This window comes from Hirundo rustica, chromosome 17 (assembly GCF_015227805.2).
Source record: "Hirundo rustica isolate bHirRus1 chromosome 17, bHirRus1.pri.v3, whole genome shotgun sequence".
NCBI classification, from domain to species: Eukaryota; Metazoa; Chordata; class Aves; order Passeriformes; family Hirundinidae; genus Hirundo; species Hirundo rustica.
Window position 1 is genome coordinate 4,006,106 of NC_053466.1, and position 24,199 is coordinate 4,030,304.

The following is a 24,199-nucleotide window of genomic DNA, read 5'->3' on the forward strand; positions in this document are numbered from 1 at the left end:
AGTCTCGTGATACGAAGCCTTGCAAGACTTGGGCAAAGAAGGAAGTGGGGGGAAAAAAATGTCACGTGGCCACAAAAAGTTCAGCTCACCCCACAACTTCACATGAAAGCTCAGCAGAAAAAGGGAACACACAAATGCCTTGATGCAGCTTCTGTGCTTTTAAACACAATTCTGTTCCCTCTGTGCATCCCTCTTCCAATCAATCCATATCCAGTCCGTTGCTGACAGAACTGTTGTTTTCAGCTGTTCAGAGTTATTTAAAACAAAGGTGAACACTACTACAGATGGTCACAATTCCAAAACACATCATATTTGTGTGCAGATTATTTTCAGTCTTTGGTTACTTGAGCCTAGGTTGAGCAAGACCCTGCCATCTGATTTCACTTCATTTTAAAGACAAAAAGCTGGAATATGAACTTAATACTGAAATTTCCAGCTGTTCTACCACTGGCAAGATTCTATTTTGGGATGGGAACCTAAACCACAAACTACCAGGGAATTTGATTATATCTCAACTGGGGAGCCCAGCAAATTCAAAAATGTAACACAACCCAAACTTCGAATAAGCTGAAATTTCTCTTCTGGACAAAGAGCAAGGTGTTGGCTGCAACCTGCCAAACACTTGATACAACTCTGGATTTCAGAGCTGTAACCTGAAATGATTGTATGAAAACTTTTACAAATATCAAGAACTCTTAAGTCAGAAGTGCCAGTAGAGCTCAAATCTCCCAGGATCACCAAGAAGTTCTCGTTATTTCCTGAGGGTTTACCTGTGTGTACTCGTCTCACATCTTTTCCCCCCGGGGCTATTTTCACTTCAAGATTTCCAGGGATACAATTCATTTTCCTGGGGAATCACCTGGCTATGGAAGGTGTCCCTGCCTGTGGCAGGGAGGTGGAATGAGATGAGCTCGAAGCTCCTTTCCAAGCCAAACCCTTCTGGGATGATCTTACCACTCCCACACTTTGTCACTGTATCTCCACATCCAGCATTACATCATTGACCATAATTTGCAGTGACAAAAGGACGCCGCAGTTAAAGTCATTACCCTGAACTGAGAGCGTTGTCTGGCTTCATTTAATCTGTGTCATCTACCAGAAAGGCAGAGCGATGAATGCACACAAAAATCATTACGCAAAATAATTCAGCAGGAGCCATAGCGGGATAGGGAACCAGCAAAGGGAGACACCGGCAGCAATGGGAGTTCTGCTGCACCAGAGCAGCAGCTTCCAAAAAGTCTCTTTTTTTGGGTTTATATCTTTTAGAGCATCCTCTGGCACTAAAGCTGTTTTAGGGGATGTTACCACAGGCTGGGCAAAAAAATGAAAAGAGGAGAGCAAAGTGGAGATAAAAATAAAGGATTGAAACTCAGGACAAAACCTGATAAAGGTGAGTAACATACAAAATACAGGGCTAAGAGAGCAGGGATTGAACATTCCAGGTGCCTCAGTGCATTCCAATCCAGGCTGGAGCATGGAAGGTGTCCCAAGCCATGGCAGGGGGTGAAATGAGATGAGCTTTAAGGTGCCTTCCAGCCCAAACCTTCCCGGGATTCTGTGATCCCTGCATTTCAGCTTCCGCTTTTGCTGCCAGCAGAGACATTTGCACAGTGGTTGGACACCACAGAAGCTTTTTACTGGATAAGGAACGGGAAACCTCCCACACGCTCCCACCTCCGACACCGCCGTTCCAGCAGCCGACCACAGAAGGCCGTGGCCTCCAAAAATCCTTCCTTTTCTTTTCCACTGGAATAAACACCAGAGGAGCCTCTTTGCTTCCCCGTATCCCATCCGCTGCCAAGAGACAGAGCAATATCCTGAACAGCCCTGGGAGCTGCAGACAGAGACATCACAGCAGCCCCAGGGATGCTCCTGACAGCCGTGGGGAGGAGGGAAGGACAGGGCTCCAGACCACACCGCGATCCCAAGGGAAACGCAAGCAGGAGCGCACGGCTCTCCCAGGATTCCAGCAAAGGGAAGCCAGTGATAAAATGCTTCTCCCCAGCACTGACCTAGTTCTCTTATCAGAGCTAATAGGGAAGTAGCAATCTGGTGAGAGCTGCTGCCCCAACCCGCTGGATTCCTCTCTCACTCAAAGGTTACATGACAGCATTTTCCAGATTGTACTCCTGACACACATTGGAGGCTTTTCTTTTCTTTTTTTGGGGCTAAGGTTGGTGGTTATGAACAGAAAAAGAGCTGCTCCCCCAGCACAGCTTCATGGAATTCTCACCGAATCACCACCAGATCCCAGCATTCCCAACCAGCCAAGCACCTTCTTCTAACAGAGTGCTCAAAGCAGAAAAATGCTGTGTTTTCATCTGTTTTCTCCTACACCTCAAAGCAATTCAGTCTGCCTAAATGAGATAATTTCTCATGAGTTTCTGTGTGTGTGACAGAGGGGCTCACCAGCAGCACTAGACCTGACACTCAGCTCACACAGAGGATTTATCTGTTCTCTCCAAAGGTGGATTTAAGGAGGAGTCAAGCAGACAGCAGCTCCCAGGTGCTGGGAGCCTAAAGCATGGAAAGGACAACACCTGCAGGATTTCCCATTCTGCTGGAGTCAAGAAGAGGTGCAGACATGAAGGGAACTCCATTAACATTGTGTTTTCCAGGCATGGTTCTTGGTAAACTCCAGTGGACATCACTGGGAACATTTCCCTGCTTCTCCTTGCTTAGTTAATTGGATCATTCCTTAAAAAATGACCAGAGGATTTCGTGGAAGTAGAAATCCCAGAATGATTTGGATTGGAAAGGACCTTAAAGCTCATCCAGTTCCTCCCCCTGCCATGGGCAGGGGCACCTTCCACTATCCCAGGTTGCTCCAAGCCCTGTCCAACCTGGCCTTGGACACTTCCAGGGGCAGCCACAGCTTCTCTGGGAAACCTCTGCAGGGCCTCACCACCCTCACAGCCAGGAATTCCAATATCCCATCTAACCCTGCCATTCCTTTTTGTCCTGTCACTCCATCCCTCATTCCAAGTCCCTCTCCAGCTCTCCTGGAGCCCCTTTAGGCACTGGAAGGGGCACTGAGGTCTCCCTGGAGCCTTTTCTTCTCCAGGTGACACCCCCAGCTCCCCCAGCCTGGCTCCATGGCACAGAGGCTTCAGCCCAATCCCCAAAGGAATGGACAAGCTGTTTTCTGTTCCTCAACTGCAACATCCCTTGGCATCCATAGGAAGACATTCTAAATATTAAAGGTGTTATGAGATAAACAGTCTCAGAGATAAAAAGTTGCAGGTCCCAGTTCTCCCAGAGCACTGCACCATCAGGGAACCAGGACCTGCAGAACCCTCTGCTCCAAACACCAAATTAAGCGGGACACAAATTCCTCCTAACTCCGGAATAAGGCAGAAAACAACAGATCAGCACCACCAAGGATCCCAAAGAGCCTGGCCAAGAGTGAGTCAGACTGACCAAGCGAGGAGCAGCGTTCTCCACATGACCCGGCCTGACCACAGCGGCTCCAAGCTCTGCTGGACCGAGCTCAACTCCCAGACCTGCCGGGAGCCTGCGGAGAAGCCGGAGCTGCCTTGGGGAATGTGACCCGGGAGCAGCAGGGTGACCAAATGCAACGGCAGCACCTCATGGATGGACACCACAGCCACACATCTCCTGCTGGAACAGCAAAAGGATGGGCTGGAGTCCTGGAGAGCATCTCAGGGAGAATGGAGGTACAGCACAGAGCAGCGTGGTCTGTCACACTGGAACTCTGCTCCAAAAAGTGACAATGAGCTTGGCTGGCACATCCTGAGTAACATCATCTTCCACTTCTCAACAACGCCCACCCAACAGGTGAGGCACCTCGCACTGAACTGCTCTTAATGTTCTTAAAATAACCCCAACAACGGTCAATTGTCAAAGACAAGACAATGTCCTCACCCCAGGACGTGGGAGGTTTGGGCCGGACAACGCCAACATCTCGGATTTTAATGCAGTACAAACAAGCTGCAAAATGAATCTCAATGCTCCCAGTTGGAACTGGCGTGCGTTTCTCCACATTTCCATTTGCTGTCCTGCCAGCTCTTCTGGCCAAGCAGCCTATAATTCCAAGAGCACCATTGTCATTCCGTCCTGTTTCCGTAACGTGCAATTTGAAATCAGGGCTGGGGGAGGGAGGACGGGGCCGGAGGAGGCTGAAACTCAAATCCACATAGTTCAACGTGCTAACTTGATTTTAAATCCCTGTCTCACGGTGCCAATTACAGCCCCCCCAAACATCTGTTTTAGCAGAGGCTTCCGAGTTCAAACACGTTTCCTCTGTCCTACAGATGTTTTTTGTCACTGACCTGTCGTGGGATGACAGTGAGGGGGGACAATCTGGTGTCAAACCACGAGGGTGACATGAAGCACCTTCCTCACTTCTCTGGGCAGGCAAGAAACCAAAAATTAACTTGGGGAAGTAGATTCAGTCTGTTAAGGAGCTTTAATAAACATTCTAGGCTGTGAAGACAGATTTCAGATCCAAGAAAGAAATATGTCTTCCTACCCGTGTCCTTGACACCTCCACCTCTGACAGGGAGAATCACACCCACCCCAACACTGGGCAAAGGCTGATTCCTTGGGGACTTCTTGGACCTTCAGCTGGCTGCTCTCAGCTGGAGAACTGGTTTCCAGTGAAGAATTACAGCCTGTACACTTTGATGACCTTTAAGCTTTACTCACCTGTTGCCTTGACAGTCACGCTGCTGCACGTGCAACCCACACTTCCAGTCCTTTGGGAATCCCTGTGGCATTTCCAGCAGCTCCAGAGGAGCCCGGCCAAAACAACAGAATTACACCCAGATAAGCCCAGCTGGTTTTTATGGGAGCTTTTAGAGCACTTAAGAAAGCCCTGGGTAGAGCAGAAGATGGATGTGGCAAAGCACGGTTTCAAAGAACACAAAGATAACCTTTACCCCCAAAGAAACATCAGGGAGCCAAGGGAAGAATGGAGAGATAACCCCGGGGTAGCCTGACCCTAACCAGGGGCACCCACCTTTAATAGCAGCACCTTAAAACACCACACAGAACAAACTGTTCCAGAAAGGAGCAAATTTCCAGGCAGTGGCCAGGAAAATGATGCTGGAAGCGCAGCAACACTGAGCTAGAGTTGTTTTCTGCCCACCCTTCAGGCTGTGCTAAAGCAGAATATATTGCAGAGAAATGTCTGGCAACTTGTGTTTGCCTAAGCTGGCTCAGGATTCTCTCCTGCCTTGCAAATTGATCTCAGTAGATCCAAAAATTCAAATAAACCTTAAAAAGTACCACTAAAAGCTCTGAAAAAATGCAATACACCTCCTGTTCTGAATGAGACAGCTTTGGGCCTCCAGCCTCCAAGATACAGTATCATTAATATAAATATTGCAGAAGGGAATGAAGTAAGAAATTAGGAGTTTAAAAGTGTAACAATGGTCATTCATCTACATGTACACACCCCACCACGTGTGCTGGGGCAAATACCTGAACCACGTGCAAAACAACAACTCCACTCAGGAGTACATGCTACAGGTAGTAGGTGCTACAAGTATTCCCAGCCTAGTACCTGCCAGACCCTGAGTAAAACATGTCACCTCACATTCCCAGCTCGGCAAGAAGGATACCAATCTGTTTCACACAGGGATGATGAAAAATGCCAAGGAAACGCCAAGGAGGCACCCTGAGTCAGCTGGAGGATCCGGATTCCAGCAGGAAGCAACAAACCACGAGAGCTTTTAAAGTATTTAAAGCGAAAAGGGGAGGAAAAAAAGCAACTCCAGGAGGTAATTCCAGCCCTGAGCGGGTGCCCGAGCATTGAGCCTTTGCTGATGACAATCTCCCCTATCAAGCCATCATCTGCCCAGCACGGCCAGTTTGCCCAGTTCCCAAGGGACACGCTGCTTACTACGGATTGAATGTGTGACTGCCTGCTAATCCCTGGAGCTGCTAATTACACCCATTATCAGTTTGTCCAGCATCCAGCTCTGGCACACTGTAGGATGTCAAGTCCCCGTCAGGTTTACAGACCGGTTTGGGTTAGTAGGGACATTAAAGCTCATCCCATTCCACCTCCTGTCCCAGGGTGCTCCAAGCCCCGTCCAACCTGGCCTTGGACACTTCCAGGGATCCAGGGGCAGCCACAGCTGCTCTGGGCACCCTGTGCCAGGGCTTTGCCACCCTCACAGGGAAGAAATTCTTCCTTAAATCTAAGTCAAATATCCCCTGTTTCAGTTTGAGTCCATTGCTCCTTGTCCTGTCAAAGCAGTTCCCGCTGAAGGAATGCTCAGGAATGGGACACTGCAAAATGCGCTGCTTTAATACCGCAGATTTTTGTGTTTATTTGGGAGAAACAATAGATTTTCAAGGACTCCGGAACACGGTCGCTATGGCAACTATATGCAGAACCACGGGGAGGGACGTTCCCGTATTTCCAAATACTCAGATCTGAGTGATTTGAAGTCCATTTCCCAAGGATTACTTAAACCAGGAACTGCAGGTGCAATGCACTGCCCAGGTTCATACAGGGATGTAAACAAGGAGTAGTTTCAGGCACACAATTCCCAGGGAATTTTAGGAAATCCTGCTCAGACTCATCTGCTAAAAAGGCAGAAATGGCTGCATTAACATTCAGCGCAGCAGAATTATTACCTGTGTGCTTGTTCCTACATAGATGGCAGCCAAAATCTGGAAAACCACAGGGAAACTCTGGTCCTCCCTAAAGGGAACACTTGGCCTCACGGAGAGCTGGGAGCTCATCTCAGCATCAGGCTGAGCCCTAATCACTTTAAGTCAGATCCCACCACTGGTTTATTTCCACTGCTCTTTCAAATTCAATTATTAAAACAGGAAAACAAGACAAACCTAATTATGCTGGGCTGAGAGGCCCAGCTCAGTGTCAGAGCCACTGCAACTTCTCCCACCAAGAGCCAGACCTCAGACGTCATCACAGGCTCAGCAAAAAGCAGATTAGAGATCACTTATTGTTATCACCGACAAAATGTGGACTGAGACAAAGCCAGTGGTGTTGAAGAAGCAAATTGGTCATGCTGAAGAAACTGTCCTTTCCCTAGTGCAGGTGATTCTCCCTCTAAGTCATCAGCACAGAGGAGAAATGGTCCAAAAGGCCACCTTTTGTCACTTCCAGACCAAGGAGATCTCTTCTATCCACCATGGGCACATCAGCAGCCTTCAAAACCCACAGGTTTTCCCCTTTGGAGGCAGCAGCAGATGCCCCTTTCAATATTTCTCTATCAAGTTCCTGACATACAGAGCAGGATTTTAAAGTTTTCAGGACATTTCCATCACAAAATCCTCTTCCATTTGAGGAGCACTTTGTGACCCCTCAGGAAGATGTCCGCTCCAAGGGATTCCCCCCGTCTTACTGGCATCAGGAATTTCATGGGAGGGGGGCAAAGTAAAATCATCCACTTGCCCAATAGCCACTTTCCAGCTACATCATTATCTCCAGCCATTAATCCTGATTGGATTTATATTCCCTACACAACCCCGTGAACACAGCTAATGGCTGGTGATGCAACTAATGGCTGGTATATTCCATTAGAATCCTCTCCAGACAATTTGCTCCTCCGAGGACAAGCCCTGCAAAGCTGCCAGTGGAACCTGGGAACAGCTGAGCAGCTCTGTGTCACGCTGGTATTTCACATGCCTATGTGTGGTTTGAGATGAGAAAAGCCACAAAAAGTCATGTACTGAACAATTATAACCTCAAAAAGAAACAAATAATCCATTTTTTTTTTTGCACGGTTACTCAGAGGGGGAAAAGCAGAACAAAGCAATCCTATTAACAGATAAAAAGAAAGGGCCCAGTAAACAATTCCCAACCATACTGGCGGAGCCAACACATCCAGAAAAATGGGCTTTCACTGCTGCTTTCCTGAGTCACTCAGCTAAGCCTAAAACCCTTTTTCTGTTTCATTTTAACTTGGTGTTCACCACCACTTGCAAGTGTGCAGAATGTGACGAAAACTCAGCAGTTCCCATGCTGCCAGCCCCAAGCCACCAGCAGCCTGACTCTTCACACATGGCTCCAGGAGCCGCCTGAACTGAAGCTCTAAGCTGTTTCCAATCATACCAGTTTCAGAGTCACCCACCAGAATACGCCACCCCAAAAATATTAAGCGGGGGAGACTACAGGGAGCGAGCTAGAAGAGAGCACAGACATTTAATTCTTGCTCCTATGCCCTGCAAAGGCTTAAACTGGGGCACTTCAAATCCTCAGTGAGTTTCTGTTCCAACACATCCTCGGAGAGAAGGGCTGAGATTATCACAAAAGCCTCAGTAAAACAAAATCAAAACAAACAAACCCAGACTTTAAAAGTCAAGTGAAAATGTGCCTGTGAGCTTGCCCAAGAGGACATTCCTGGCCCTGGGAGTGGCGCACTGATGACCTCACCGGGCTGCAAACTCGGGCCAGGAAGTGTTTTGCTCGTGTCTTCAGAATAAGAAGCTGGCATCCCAGGGATATTCCTCGGAATCGATCACCAAATGAAACCCTGCACTGTAAACTCCCTCCCCAGCACAACACAACGCTTTGGTTTAATGAGCCGTTTTACGAAGCCGCCGTTAAGGTCGAATGTTGGACGTGGCCACCACGATGTCACCGAGGGCAGAGCCCGGCACCCTGTGCTGCATCGCCCAGGGAAAAGCTGATATTTCCCCCTTCTGCACATTCCTCCTCACTGCCATTAAACTGAATCCCTGCCTTTCGCTTGGAGTGAATCCCAGAAGTGACAGATGCAATAAGCATGAAGATTTCACTTGAAAAAATCCAATGATGTTTGAAAAGACAGCTCGGGAGAAGACAGAGCAATGCCAACAGAGAACACAAATGCTGATTAAAGCAATCCGGATAAAAGGCTACAAGTGACCATTGAAAAAATTACTATGATGAAGTGCTGTATTGAAACAAACACCGAGCAAATGCTGCCTGACGTGTCCCCGAGTGTGTCAGGTCTTCCTGGGGCCACCAAAACCACAGAAATACACATATACCCAAAACAAACAGGCATTGCCACAAAAGTATTTGATCTCCTACCTTTGTGTACACAGTCCTTAGCAAACACCACTATTAGCTGCAATAAAACCTTCCTGAAAGCACACAGCCATCTGGATTTTTCTCCCCCCCCTTGAGCAGAAAAGATGATTCAATGCTGGTTATTCAAATGAAAATGGAATAAACCCTCTCCTGCCTCCCGCACACAACACCCGCTGCTTTCCCCACATCCAAACACGCTTCTCCCAGGACACGCTGTGCCAGTTCACACCATTTTCCCACACTCCAGAGCTTCCCTCGTGCATGCCCACGGAGGCACACAGAGGGAGAGGATGGAGCCAGGTAATTTGGGAACAGCCTGGCCTAAAATTAAAACAAAATCGGGAAATTCAGCAGCGAACTGAAAAATCAACCGCAGCCTGGTGTGTTCAGAACATCCTTCTCCGATTTTGTCACCGTCCTCGGTCTTGCTCCCAGTAATCCCCACATACATCTGCACTAACAGACGTGCTCAGACCAACTCCAGCTGCTAAAAAAACCCCAACCCTAACGCATACTGCTTATCTTCAACAATAAAACTGTTTCCATTGGGTTTACTTTTGCCTTCCCGGCACCTTGCACCGCCTTTTTTATTTTCTTCTTTTTTCAGACCTGTCTCCTGTACAATCAGTCAGTTAAGGCATCACAATGCCCTGCAGCTGAACCTCGGTGCAGTGGTGTTGGACACCTGCCTGTGTATCCAAGACCTTCCCTTGTGCTGTTAATGGAATTTCATAAAGCACAGGTATGGACTAACCTTTACATTTCAGCCTTTGGCATATCAATTGTTAAACAATGTGGCTTCCTGCAGAGGAAAACAAAGCCCAGGGACATCTGCCCATGGCAAAGGGATGGGGTGAGATGGTCCTTAAGGTCCTTTCCAGCCCAAACCATTCTGGGAACCCCTGGTGATTCTATGACATGTCACACACAGCTCAGCAGACCACACATCTCCCGCACAGCCTCGACAGAGCCCCTAAAAACGGCGTGACAACGACCTGCTCTGCAGGAGCCTCCGGAAAATAAACCCAAACTAAACCCCCATCAGGGCGCTCATCTTTTGTCCTCTGCCATGGTGCACGGCGGGGACGGGCGCTCCGGGGGCGGCACACGCCGGTGGCACCGAGCAGCTGCTGCATCGCCGGGCGGAAAAGAAGGGAGGGAAAAAAAAAAAAAAAAAAAAAAAAAAAAACAGGAAAACGTGCCGAACAAAAGCCCCCCAAGCGCTGTCCCCGCCGCGGCATCAGGTGCGCGGCGGGAGCGCCCGGCGCCGCCGCCCCGCCCCGGGCTTGCCCTGCCCGGCGGCCCCGGCCGGATGCGGATGCGGCGGCGACCCCGCGCCGCTGCCTAATAAGGAGGGAGCGGGGAGCGGCCGGGGCCGAGGCGGTGCGGGGAAGGCGCTGCCGCCGCGGGCCCCGCGCTGACAGCAGCGGCCGCCGCCTCACGGAGGGCTCGGCGGCCCCGCGCGGGAAGGGCCCGCCCGGCCGGACCCCCGCCCTGCCCGGCGCCCTCCCGCGGGCACCGCACCGCCCGCCCAGCCGCAGCCTCGCTCCCCGCTGCTCGCCGGTTCTCCCCGCTCGCCCGAGCCGCCCCCGAGCCGCACCGCGATCCCGAGCCGCCTCCCGCGTCCGCTCCTCAGCCCGGCGGAGCCGCCGCCTCCGCCGCCTCCTCCGCCCGCCGCCGCCGCCCGACTGAGCGCCGCGGGGCGGGGCGGGGCAGCGCGGCCGCGGGGCCCGCCCCCGCAGGGACCACGCCCACAGAGGGTCACGCCCTCTCCGCGCAGGCACCGCCCGCTCCCGCCCCCCTGTGGGGCGGGGCTGAAGCCCTGAGTGACGGCTCTGACAGCCAATGGCCGAGCAGGGCTCGCCACCACGCGTGGTCGCGCGCTCTCGGGCCCCGCCCCACCGCCCCTCAGCGGCGGGTGCGGGGGCGTGAGGGCATGAGGGCGCAGAGGGGTCGGTCGTGTCCGCCCTGAGGGAGCGGGCATGTCTTCAGTCCTGTCTGCTCTGAGGGACTGGTCATGTCATCCCTGGGGATCGGTCATCTCATGCCTGAGGGGTCGATCCTGTCATCCCTGAGGCACAGATCGTCTCATCCCTAAGGGACTGGTCATGTCCTCCCTGAGGAAAATAAAATAATCGTGTCCTCCCTGAGGGGTCGGCCCTGTCTGCCGTGAGGGGTGAGATGAGCCTGCTGTCCTCAGACGCAACGCTGAGGAGAACCAGTAGCTCCACAAGAAAGCAATCGCGTCACCTCACGCTGTCACACCTAATCACAGTGGCTGTGGTGAAAAAAGGACGGTGACAAAAGCCCCCGTGAAAGACTGCAGAGCTCAACCCCCGCTAAGAACCACCCTTCAACGAGACACGCAGGGCAGAGGTTTGAAACCAGAGGTTCTCCCCATTGCTCTCGTAGTAAAGAGAATGTGGGGATGCTGCACACTGAGGTGGAAGGTTGGTATTTGTGTTCTGACAGGTCAGGCGAGCGCTTTGCTCACACACCTGGCCGCACACAGGTGACACCGCCGCACTCGGGGCCATCGCGGCCTCAGGGAGCCCGAGGGGCGGCGAACAACACCCACAGAGCCCACAGCCCTCAGCGTTACCATACATGGCCAAAAACAAAACTCCTCGAGCTTCCTCATCCGTTTGGGCCGACGTTTGCACGTTCATTTGCATGTGGTTTGATGCTTAAGGGGAGGGTGATGTTTCAGGGGAGCATCACATGGCTAATTCCTCTTCAAATCTTTCAGAATCTGGAGGAATATGTGTTGTGATGAGCTGAGTTGAGAGCCCTCCTCTTTCCCTACAGAGCTGTGACAGGACCATGAATTACCCACTGTGAGTGATAGCTGGTGTTAAAACACAGGGAAAAACCTCAGGGAGACACATTTGTCCTGGTCTGACTGTCCCAGCTGATGGAAACATCAGAAGCTACAGATTAAAGGTGTTATCCTGCATTTATTAACCTTTGACACTGAATGTAACCACTGAGCCAACGAGCAGGAAAGCCTCTCTTACCTACTGAGCAACACCTTGATAAAAAACGATACACACAGAGATTGCACCCCTACCCGTGACAACAATTACCCTGAAATTAATCAATACCTTCTTTCTGAAAGCCAGCCCAGCCCAATCCCACCACCCTGCTCCCTCAAACAATCCCCATTAAAGCTAAAAGAGAAGAAAACAGCGGCCTGGGAGCGGAGCTGCAGGTAACCCAGAGTTTAGGTTGTGATTCACATTTTCCACGTACGTACGTGACGTGTTTAAGGTCACAAAATGAGTCAGTGACAGAGATAAAAGTCCTGCCTGCCCATCCATAATTTACCAGAAATCTCAAACATGTGTGTGGGGTGGTAAATTTTATAAAACTGATATTTTAATCATGTAAAGCGATGCGTTAGCCTGGACTGAAAAACAAGAACGAAGGCAGCAGCAGCACCCAGCACTACCCAACGGCTCAGAAGGGGAACCAAGGAAGATTTTTGCCCTCCAACTGAAAAGAAAGTGACACACAGACCACACAAAGTGAAATTCGTCCTGAGAAATCTGATTGAAGCTTAATCCTCTCAAGAGCTGCCTTGGGAAGGGGGGATCCTGCAGAGATGGAAATTCCTTGCTCGACACAGCGCTGGGAGAGTCGCTAAGGATGGACCCAGGTGGAAATAATACCTGTGGAATTTTTACCAGAGCTTCCTAAAACAGCTGGGTGGAAACGCTCCAAACAACACCCAGATCCTGTCCGGGATTAACAAGCTGTTTAGATCACAAGGTGATGAAGAAATTACAGGAATTTTAGGCTGAATTCCCCAACAAACAGAAGAAACAGCTCAGGTTTTTACATGTGCTCTTTGGTTCTGCTGTAACCGCTAATTTTCATCACTTCAGATGAGTTAAACCACCCTAACAAACAATTTAAATGTTATCCACAGTGCTGCAAGCCAAACAGCTTGTCAAAATATGCCACAAATCCTAATTTTCCTAAAGGAAAAACACTAAATCCTTACAGCTACAAGGAGCAACACACCAAAATTTGCCCCATTTTACCAGCACCTGGTTAGCACATTATACAGAAATTCAGGATTTATTTAAAAAAAAAATTCCACTTTTAGGCATCGCACATATTTTCCCCTCAGCTACATCACTGCAGGGTTGCTGCAAACTATCTCACAGCCTTTATACGGAAACAGCACCGTGGCTACAGACTCCACCTCTGAAACTTATGTCAGCTGCTAAATTTAGCCTCCTGCAAATATGCATCAATTCCATCCCTGCAATAAAAAAAAAAACCCCCTGCTTTGCTCCTGGGATGAGCCTGATGTGCTTCACAGGGACCACGTCAGGTGTGTCCCACAGCCGTCCCCACCAAGGACATGTTCAGAGTTAGAGGAGGTGAAGAAACACCTGAGGCACCAATTTCAGGAGGAATTTTGACTGATTTCTTCAGTTTGGGGTCTCTGAGCCATCCCAAAGGGGTGACAAACCCCATTGCAGGAATCAGAAAGGTCACTGGAGGGATGAATTTGTCTCAAGCAGTTAGTTTTGCTGAAATCCTCATTGCTAAATAATTCTGAATGGCTTAGGGAGGGTTTAGAGAGATCAGCAATTTAAAGTCCTGTTATTTTGCAGCTTAACTTCTAAACCAAGCAAAATATGCTGGACAGGACAGTCTTGAATCCTGGGTTTGCAGGTATCTGAGTTATACAGCTTTTCAAGGACTTTCATGTCCCTGTTTATGTATTTATTTTTTGAAGACTTTTGATTTATTATTATTATTAATATTATTAATAATAATAAATTTAGTTTATAATAATATTTATTTACCAGGAAGTACTAGGTTCTCCCACATGAAATTTGACTATTTTTATATTTCTCCTCCTATGGCTTCCATAATTTAGGGATCCCATCAAGGCCAGGCCCAGCAGCATTGGGAGGAGCTGCTCCTGCTGAAATCAGGAACGTGATCTTACCTTTCACTTAACATTATTGGAATTTAGTGATTTTTAATGCAGGGAAATGTTCCCTGCCTGTAGCAGGGGGTTGGAATAAGATGATCTTTAAAGTCTCTTCCAACCCAAACCATCCTGGGATTCTCTGAAATCGGAACTGATTGCACTCCGCTCCCCACTCCACTTCCTCTGTGTGGAACTGGATTTACTCTCAGCACTAATTTACTTTTTCTGCCTTGATTCCTCCACGTCTGTGGGCACGGAGCGAGCGCCAGGGCCAGCTTTATGAAACTACTCCCAGTCCTGGTTTTTAGGAGACATTTCCTTGATGATCAACTGTTGAGCGGCTGCCAAGATGAAATTGTTCTCAGAGCCACCACGTAAGGGCTCTGGATAATGGGAAATCGATTCTGTCTCGGGCTGGGAGGATGAGCTCTGCACAGGGAAGTGCTCCCCAGCTCCTGCAAAGGGTTTGTCTGGAGAGACGGGGAGAGCAAAATCCCTTCGGACTGGCCTTATTCAATCCTCGACCAGAAAGGGGAGCTGTAGAATTAGGGAATGAAGATAAGGAGAGCGAAACGTTCCATCAAGCAACAGCCAGGAAGGGAGAAGTGTCTGAGTGTGGCGGCAAGGAAAGAGGAAAACGTGGATTAAAGGACAGGGTTGGGAGCCAGCACCCCTGAGCTTTATTCCTGGCTCTGTGTGACGTGGAGCCACCACTGTGCTACTTCCAGACCCCACAACTGGGGCCATTCACAACCCCCCTCCCCAAAGGGCAATAAAATCCACTGTGGTGAGGGAGGGCCTGTGCTGACATCGCTCCCGTGCTGCTTGGAAGGGCTGGAGGAGGATGGAGATGGGTAAGGAATGAGTGAACATTAGGCCAGGATGTGCATTAATAATTGATGCTATTGTTATTAATGATTTACAATAGACTTCATCCCGCACATCTATTACTGCATCTCCCCACTCTCACACCTTTTGTGCAGCAATATCGGTGTCAGACACATCCCTCCCAACCCAGCTGGAAGAAAGGCATCAAAAAGCGAGCTTTTACAGCAAAAAGAAACCCCTAATTTCAAGCCAGTCTATTTCCTCATGTATTTTTCTCCATCATTAGACAGGATTGTGAAATATGTTTTCACTTCCCTTCTATTTCTGCAGCGAAGGGGAGGCAGGTCCCAATACCTAATTAAAATGTTGGGCCACCAAATAAACCCAAAGAAATTGCTTGCAACAGATGGGGTTTCCTTTGTTGCTGTCTCCGGATGATTAACGAGGAGGAGAGAGACAAGAAAGCAGAACTGGGGAAAAAAAAAAAAAAAAAAAGAAAAAGAAGAAGGAAAAAAAAAATAAAAGGCAAGCTGTATTTTATTGACAACATGAATATCCTGGGATTGACAATTCCTAGCATCCTGAACAGCAGGAAAAAATCAGGCAGGCAGGGAAGGAGCCAGGGCTGTGTGCTGGGGTTCCTGGGCACTGATCACAGAGCCTCACTATTCAAGCACTTTGGAATTCTTTTGCCATCTCCTTCTGTTTCTCTCCCTGCTGTCTAGGATCAGGTTGGACCAAAGGTGCTGGAAAAATCAGAGATATAAGAAAGGAAACACATAAGGGTAAATCCAGGTGAGGTGTCCGTGTGTGAGGTTTGGGAAGATCAATGTTTAACCCAGCTTTTTTTAAAACCCCAACAGACTGCCGTGGATGGAACAAAACGGGAAGCTGTTCTTGCTCCTCTTCCTGCTCCAGTGGAAGGTGTCCCTGCCCATGCAGGGGGTGGAACGAGATGGGCTTTGAGGTCCCTCCCAACCCGAACCAGTCCTTCACTCAGGGAATTTTTTTTATTGCAAAAACATTTCCACAGTTCAGCCCTGAAATATTGTCTCAACCCTGCCTCCCTGTTTCTTCTGGAGAACGAGGAGGTGAAAATGTGTCAGGAGGGATTGGGCTGCACCTGGTATTGCCTTGTGGAGGGAGCTGATTCCTTGTATCCCTTCTCACTCCTTTCTTCTGCCAGACCTATTCCATCCACCCGCTCCTTCCATCCCGGGAAGGATGAGCCGATCAAACATCCCGGTGCCCGGTGCCGCTGACAGCAGCCAGCCTCTCGCTCGGACACCAGCACCCTGCTCCATGCCCTGAGCCTGGCAGCGCTCGCAGTGACAGGTATCTCCCGCAGCTATTTCTTTACATCGTGGAACGTGCCCTCAGCCGCTTCCTGAGAGCGCGGGAGCTGTTTGCCATCCCTGCAGGGATTTTGTCATCCCTGACACACGCACAAACTGCGGCACGTTCGCGCTCCGGCTCTGTCGCGACAGTAACCGATCACACCTATCTTTTAAGCAAGCTCGGTTCAAAGCCACCGCAGATTTCCTGTGCCTTAAAACACTTATTTTCCCTTATAAGGAAATGCACAATTGCAGATTGTCACTGAACAGAAGATGGGAGTTAAGCAGCGTGGGTCGGGTGGCTCCTTGCGGGATCCGAACTCGCACGCAAACACTCATTTCTATCCCTCCTATTTCTGCAGATCTGCTGCTTTACCAGGAAAATTTCAGCAGGGTTCACGTCTCCATTTTTATTTTTTTTTTTCATTAAAAGGGTTTCCAAGTTGTCGTTCTCCTGAAAGGCTCATTCAGTGAAGTCACGGTGCAGGAGAAAAAGAACTTAGAGCAAATAAATGCTGCTTTTTTTATAACTAAAATAAAATTACATTGGCTCGCCCAGTGCCTGGAGGGACGGAGACAAATAATCCCCCACGGCAGTGGGAGGATGCGTCCTATGGACACTGCTGCGCTGTAGCTGCTGTTAAAAGCAGCAAATTGAACTTATTCCTACACAGGAGCCTGACAAAACAAATCCACCTCCGAAACAGTTTCACTGCACGAAGGGCTTTGGACCAACACCTGATTCCCATCCTGCCTCCTTAGGAGACTCCGTGTGTCCTGAGCTCATCCCGTCTGTCACCCGGCTGTTCCCGGCAGCTATTTCCCACCCACGGCCGTGTTCCCACCTGCCCTGGAACAGCGACCTCCGGGACCCCCCAGCCCCACGGCAGAGCCCGGACCCCTCACTCCTCACCTTTTTTGGGCGCTGGTGCTGCTGCCGTCCCCTCCGACGCCTTGGGCTTTTCGAAGGTTTTCTTGGCATCGGCAACTTTAAGCACATTCTCATCCTCCTGACTCTGCCTCCCCTTCCGCTCGGGCTCCTCCGGGCCCCCTCCTCCCGCGGTCCTGCCTCCCGGGAGCAGCTCCGTGCCCGCCGCTGCCCGCTGCTCCCTGCCGGCCTTGGCCTCGTCGCCGAGGGGCTCCAGCAGCGCCTCCGTCAGCGCCACAGCCTTGCTCATACTCAGAGCCAGGCACTCCTTGCTGTGGGTCCTGACAGGGGGGGCCGGGGGGGGTTCTTTTCGGGATGTAGGAATCGAGTTCATCAGCTTCACCTCCGAGCTGCTCCCTGCTCTCCGGGAGCTGGCTGCTGCTCTGTCTCGAAAGCTTCCCGGCGTCTCTGGCCACCGAGGGGTAATTTGTGGCCGCAGGGACCGTTCTCTCGAGGCTCTTCACTACCTGCTGGTCCGGCTCGGCTCTCCTGGCCGGATCCTCCTCGCCGGCCTGGCCGTTCTGGCACAGGCCAAGTGTTCCATCGGGCTGGGGGGCGAAGCTCCGCGCCTGCCTGGGGCTCTCGGCCGCCTTGCTGCTGTCCCTGGGGATGTAGGAGACAGGTGTGCCTGCCTCCGGCTTGCTTTGCAGGATGTAATCCATGAGGATGGCGTTGCGCTCGAAGCTGTCGGACCTGACGGGCACGGTCGGCTTGTTCCCCTCCGAGGGGCCCTTGGGGCTCAGTTTGGTCACTTGCCTGCTGTCCAAGCTGCTTTCCGAGTCCGAGCGGCTCATCTGCCTCCTCAGGACTCTTTCCAAGGAGTTGAGCCTGCTGAGGCTCGGGCTTGCCGCCTTCCCATCCCCGGCGTATCCCTCCTGAATCAAGGGTAGCGTGTCCTCCGTCTCGTCCCATTCCTCCTCAGGCTCCGTTTCTGCCTCCTGGATGAGGCGCCGGTACTCGCTCTCCTCCAGCCTGTAGACCACCGGCCTCACCGTCCTGCCCGTGCCCACCCGCCTGGGCACCACCTCCAGCTCGTACACCTTCGGGGCGGCTCCTCCCTTGGACGCGGGATGCTCTTCCAGGTACAGCTCCCCCGCCGGGCCCCGCTGCCCTCTCTGCCCGCTGCTGCTCATCTCTGATCTCCTGGTGTCGCTCCGGAGGTCCGGGAGATCCCCCCGCTCCCGGCTGTGTCCCAGGCCCTCCTGGCTGAGCTGCAGCAGTGGATAATCCTCACACGTCCCTGCGGAGTCTCCCCTGGAAGCTGGGCAGTCTCTCCCCCTCGCCTTACTCGTGTCATCCCCTAAATATCCACGGTACTGCCAGGTGGAGGCTTCCATGGCCGGGAGCTCTGTCACCGTAATTCCTGGTTTCCAAAGGCTTTGGGACTGGCCGGCCAAGATTTTTCCCACCTTGGGTCTCGGCAGGCTTTCAGCACCGCCTCCTCCTCGCTCCGCTCTGGGAGACGGCGGCACTTGGAAGCCTCAGAGCCTGGGTCATGTGAACCGGCGTTCCTTGGCCTCATGGCCAGCGCAGAGGAACATCCCATTGGCACGACGGAGCCCGTGCTCTGCCGCTCCTGGCACCACACCCAGCACAGCTGGTGCCACGCTGGTGCCTACCCAAACACATCCCACCTGGATAACTGGAAAAACCCCCTCCAGCTGATAATGTGCTGGTCCGTGGCACTTCACAGTCAGGACTCGCTTCCGTGCATCTGCATCCTTCTCCAGGGATTCTCCTCTTTTCCCAACCTGCTCCAGCAACAGCTCTCCACAGTCCTGTGCAGCAATCCTGGCTTCCCTCTGATTTCGCTGCTCCCAGAGGGATTTACTGCCAGGCTGGCTGGGCAGAATCACCTCTGCCAGCTCCTCGTGGGTTCCACGGGGAGATGGAAACCCGCATCCGTGCCCCTGGCACCGTTCCCTCCTCCCTGCCCCGCGCCCGTCGGACGCGGAGCAGCTCCCCCAGGGCTCCTTCCTTGGAAGCAGCGCTCAGCCTTGGGCTGCGTCCCAGGGTTTGGAGGAGAGATGCTGCCTGCACGGAGCGCGCGGGGCAGAGCCGGAGCAGCTGGAATGATCTGCGGGAATACGTTATGGCAAAGGGAATTGCTGCGACAGGGAGCGGCTGCCCGAGATCAACACAGGAGCCTGACAGCAGCCTCAGACACGACTTTCCCTGTGGAGACTCTGAAACAAAACTTATCAAAAATCCTCATTAACGCTCTGGGCATTTCTCTAAATAACTCCCAAGCAGAACGTTCCTCCCTTTGGATAACCCTCCGGAAGGCGGTGGAGCCGGAGAGCTGGAGGGCTCTAATCCGTTTGTACACAGCTGGGATGCCTGGCATTGCAGCGAGCCGCAGCTCCCCGCTCAGCTCCCAGCCCAGCCGCTGCCCCTGCGCTTTGCCTTTTATGGTTCCCCGAGCCGGGAAGCATCCCGAGGCAGGATGCAGGAAAACACCTAGGTCATCCCAAAAGAGGTGCCTGCACAGGCACCCCTGAGGCGTCGGGGCTGAGTTACCCCAGTGTCACCTACAGAGTTGGCAAACGGGGCCTGGCCCCAGCCCAGAGACATCCCCTGATATTCCATGAGGCTGGAAAATCCCACAGGGCCCCATCCAGAGATCTCAAGGATCCAGGCAGCCTCTGAGCACCATGGACACACAGCAGCTGCGTGGGTGACGCCTGGAGCACGGTCACGATGCCACCACCTCATCCTGTGTCAGGAGTGAATCCCGGCCACTGCCGAGGGGAAGGAGCGAGGGATTGAGGGTTATCCCAGCCCTTATCGGCCTGGAGCCAGCCAGGCCCCTCGCTGGGGCAGTTCTTTATCAGGGCACGTTGCAGAGCTGCTCTGCACAGACAAAACCCCATTTGTTTGTTTCCACTGGAAGTCTTAAATCCCTGCCGAGGCTGCCCAGAGCAAACACGACCAATTCCCAGTGGGATCAGGGCTGGTGGCCGGGCTCCTGCCGCTCCTGCCAACAGCAGCAGCAGGAGAACCTGGCAGCAGCAGTCCTGACAGGTAGAGAAATGCTGAGCAGGTGCAGGAATGAGGAATTTCACAGCCAAGTCACCTCTCCCATGGGATGAACTCACTCAGCATTGGCACCATGACCCGATCAATAATTCCGGGCGTTCCCCTCGAGCCCTCATGGCAAAGCCAAATTCCTTCAGGGCTTCTCACACACCCTCACAAATTGGGGATAGAGTGGTGGTTTGGGCTTGTCCTGTGTGGGCACTGCAGAGCCCAGGGTTGGTGTGGAAGGGGCTCGGCTGTGTCCTGGGACCTGCCCTGGGTGTTGTGTCCCGTGTTCCGGGGAGCTGCTCGGAGCTCTGACACAGCACCAACGTGGTTCTGCTCCCGAACCCTCTGCATAAAAGGAAATGGCAGCTGCTGCAGCATTGCTGCTCCCCGTCCTTCAAACAGAGGGAGGAAGAGACTTTTAGGGAATACACACCGAGGCCAGAGCAAACCTGGCCGGCAGCACAGCTCGGCCCGTGCCCGCTGCAGGAACCGGCTCCTCTGGCCTTGGCAGCACCAATTCACAGCTTCTGCTGAGAAAAATATTTACATTTCCACCTCTGCAGAGGCCAGAGCGGCTGTTCAGCCATGGCCCAGCAGGAATGGACGCAGAGGCATCATCCTGGGGCTGCAGGCAGCTGGAGAACCATTGCAGCTTCTCCTCTGCCAGTGTGGAAACGCAGCTACAGCCCCCAGAGTCCTTCCTGGGGCTTCTGTGTGTGCTACAGTCAGCCTCACCCTCCCTCCAAACCTCATCTTCTCACCCAAAACCACCGATAAAGCACCTGCCCACCACCCCAACTCCACGTGGAACTGGGGAATGCTGGCAGGGAACCATCCTCCCATCAGAGGGTCCTTGAGGAGATCAGCTTTGGAGCACCTGCAGCTCCTCCATGGGGGAGAGACGAGGGCACAGCTGCACCCTGCACCTTCCCACCAGCCCAGTTCCCAGCCAGGAGCGCACCCAGTGCCAGGCTGCCCCTGCCCAGGGCAGCTCCAGGCTCAGGCGTCTCCTTTGGTCAGCGAGGATATAAATAAACCCTCCCCGCTCGCCAGAGAGAATTTGTGTTGCTCCAGATGTTGCCTGGTTTTGCCATGGCAACATCACAACAGGATGTAACATTGGGCCGTGAGGAACCGCTCTGAAAAGGACCGATTAATTTCCAATCCTAACAAGAACAAAAAAACCAGCCAGGGACTCACCAGCAGCCTGGGCACACTCCAGCCATTCCACAGTCCCATCTTGTGGTTCCCCACGCTCAACTCACAGCCACCTCTGGAGCTGGGAATGGCTCCGTGGGGAGGCTCCATCCATCTTCAGGAAGCTGAACTGAGCAGAGAGCGATGTCTCCATCGACCCAGCCGACGGATGCGTGAGTTAAATGAGCCAACAGCAAACGCTGACCCCAAAACGGTGCTGGCTGAGGGACAGGCTGTGCTGCAGGATGTCCAACAACAGCGGGAAGCTGCTCTTCCCACTCCAGAGCTCTGGGGCTCCCAGCTCAGCGTGAGCTTCCCAGCCCTGAGGAGTTAATCCTGGGGTGTACAAGCCCCCCACACCCCCTGCTCCCGCTGTTTTCCCTCCTGTGCCATCGTCAGCACATCTGGGACACTCCAGGGAGGCTTTGTCCCTCCGCCAAGTGCTCCGTGCTGGGGTCCTGGATCAGGGCAGGGACGGATCCGCTCCCAGCTCCCGGTGCCTCAGCTCCTGCAGCACCTGCCCAGGCCGTGCCAGAGCTGCTCCCACACCTGGAGATCCGTCCCTCCCCTGGGGACATCCTCAGGTGAAGGAGACCCGAATGCTCCAGACCCACCCCCGGCAGCCCAGGGCAGTGCCCTCGATCACCGGCAGAGCCGCTGTCCCTGCGAGTCCCTGTGGGAGCTCCTGGCCTTCCACACCTGGGACGTGGCTCTGAGGAGACAGCACAGGGTCTGGGAATTCCACGCTGCGGTGGCAGCATCGAGGCCCTCTCCCAGGTGGGATTTTCCAATCCCTCTCCCAGGTGGGATTTTCCAAGGTGCAGGTGTCACCTTTCCAGGTGCCACTGCTCCACTGCTGGCATCCTTTCTGGAAGGTGAACGGCTTCTCCTGAACCCACTCTGGGCTCTCTGAAGAAGCCACGTGGAGAATGACTGATTTCCATCCTGCTCCTCTGGATCCAGCCTTCAGGAGCATCAGAAAACAGCCAGGACCCAAAAAATGAGGGAAACAGAGCCAGGATAGATGGGGAATGATAACACAGGGCAGGCAGTGACTCCTGGGATGTGTCCCACTCCCTCCTTTTCTTTCTGCCCCTTCAGTGCTTGTTCCTTCCCCACCTCCAAACAAAGCTACAAAACTCATTTGTAAAAGGAAAAAAAAAAAAAAAAGTAAGTTTATTATTATTTTTTTTTTCTTCACAAGAAGCACATAAAATATCCAGGACATTTTTACAAACAAAAGTAAAAAAAAAAAAAAAAAGTGCATGATGCATCCCTCCCGCGGACATACAGTACAAAAATCCTGCAGATTTCCATATAAAACTGGGATAAGAAATACCATGGAATAAAGGAACGTTGTTATGGAGTACAGCGATGCACAGAACAGTTACACATCACTCACCTCCCTCCTCCGGGACTGACCGGGATTGTCCCCTCTGCTCCGGCCGGGACATCCCGGGAACGGCCCCCGGGCTGCCGGGCGCTGCTGCCACACGGAGCGACACCACCCGCGACGGGAATAAGGCGCCGCTTTGTGCATTTCAGGATTTCTGGCAGGACGGGACAGGGTTTGGGTCTGCCGAGCAAAGTGTAGTCGGCGATGGGATGTGTCCCTGCACACCCCCGCCCGCGTTCCGGCAGCGATGCATAGATAAATGGGATAAAAAAGTGGGATAAATGGGGACACCGGGAGCAGCCACCGGCACCGCGGCGGTCACGGAGCCCTTCGGTTCGGCCCTGCCCAGAGCAGAGGGAAGCGGCAGCAGGTGAGCAGCGCCGAGCTCGGCGGGGACAGGAGGGCAGGACAGGGAGGAGGGACGGCCTCACTGCCACCGGATACACCAAAAAGCACCAAAAACTCCCCAGAGAACAGCAAACAGCAGAGTCCAACAGCTCAGCAGATACACAGTGTTTGTAAACTATGAGTAAGGCACTCCATCGTAAGGACACGTACGACACGTGGGGAGAGAACGAGCACATCAACCTTGTCATGCAACAAACCCGAACGGCACCGGGGAGGTTCGGCTACGACCCCCCGGGAATGGCACAGCGGAGCTCCCGGAGCAGCTCCCGCCAGGCCGTGTGTGCATCCCGAGCACGCAGGGAGTGAGCCCCGGGCCCCGAGCGAAGCCTGGGGCTGATCCAGCCGGAGCCGGGCGGGAGCAGCAGCAGGGGAAGGCGGAGGGCGCCGAGCTGAGCCCCGGAACGCGGCGGGCCGGACGCGGCAGAGCTCGGCAGGCACTCGAGAAACAGGAAGGGAAAGCAGATGTTCGCTTGTATCGGTTCGCGGAATTTTCGAAATTCGTTCGAAACCGTCCCCAGCTCCTCCTCCCTCAGCCAGGCAGCGATGGGGAGGAAGGGTCGGGCAGCACACTGAGAACAGCCAGCCGAGGGTGACGGTGGGATCGTCCCGGGCAGGGCACACGGAGGTTTCCCAGCTGCTGCTGCGACCCTGCGGCACCCAAGAGCCCCGGAGCCTCCTGTCCGCCCCTTCCCAAATCCGAATCTGGGTGCAAAGGAGGATAAAGATGATCCAAACACAGGGAATGGATCCGGCCGTGGCTCGTGGGGTTCGATCCTGCCCCGAGCACGACCCACAGCTCCTGTAAAACTTCCCTCCCGGAGCAGCTTTTGCTCCTCGCCAGCTCTCCTGGGAGGAACAAGTGCAAATCAAATTCAGACTCTTTCGGGAGGGACAATTATTCACTGATTGCCTGTCCCTACAATTCCTCACACAAATGAAACATGCAGGATCTTATGCTTAAAGGGAAAAAGGGAACTCCAGGCGTTTAGGGCAGGAAAATGCACAGCTCCCTTCCTGACACTGGATTTTCAATCAGTACACTTCAGAGCAGCTGCTGCAGCCTGGCTCTGCCCCACCTCCAAGAGCAGAGTTGCAAGAAAGCCTTTCC

The 24,199-nt window shown here is 52.7% G+C and overlaps 1 protein-coding gene across 1 annotated transcript in view; it reads right to left on the minus strand.

The window, feature by feature from the left end:
* Positions 1-10,723, minus strand: part of CORO1C (coronin 1C) — a 39,575-nt gene extending 28,852 nt beyond the window's left edge. The window contains exon 1 of the mRNA XM_040080621.2: positions 10,617-10,723. The gene's annotated coding sequence lies outside the window, so the exon portion shown is untranslated. The remainder of the gene's footprint in view (positions 1-10,616) is intronic.
* Positions 10,724-24,199: the final 13,476 nt, after the last annotated feature.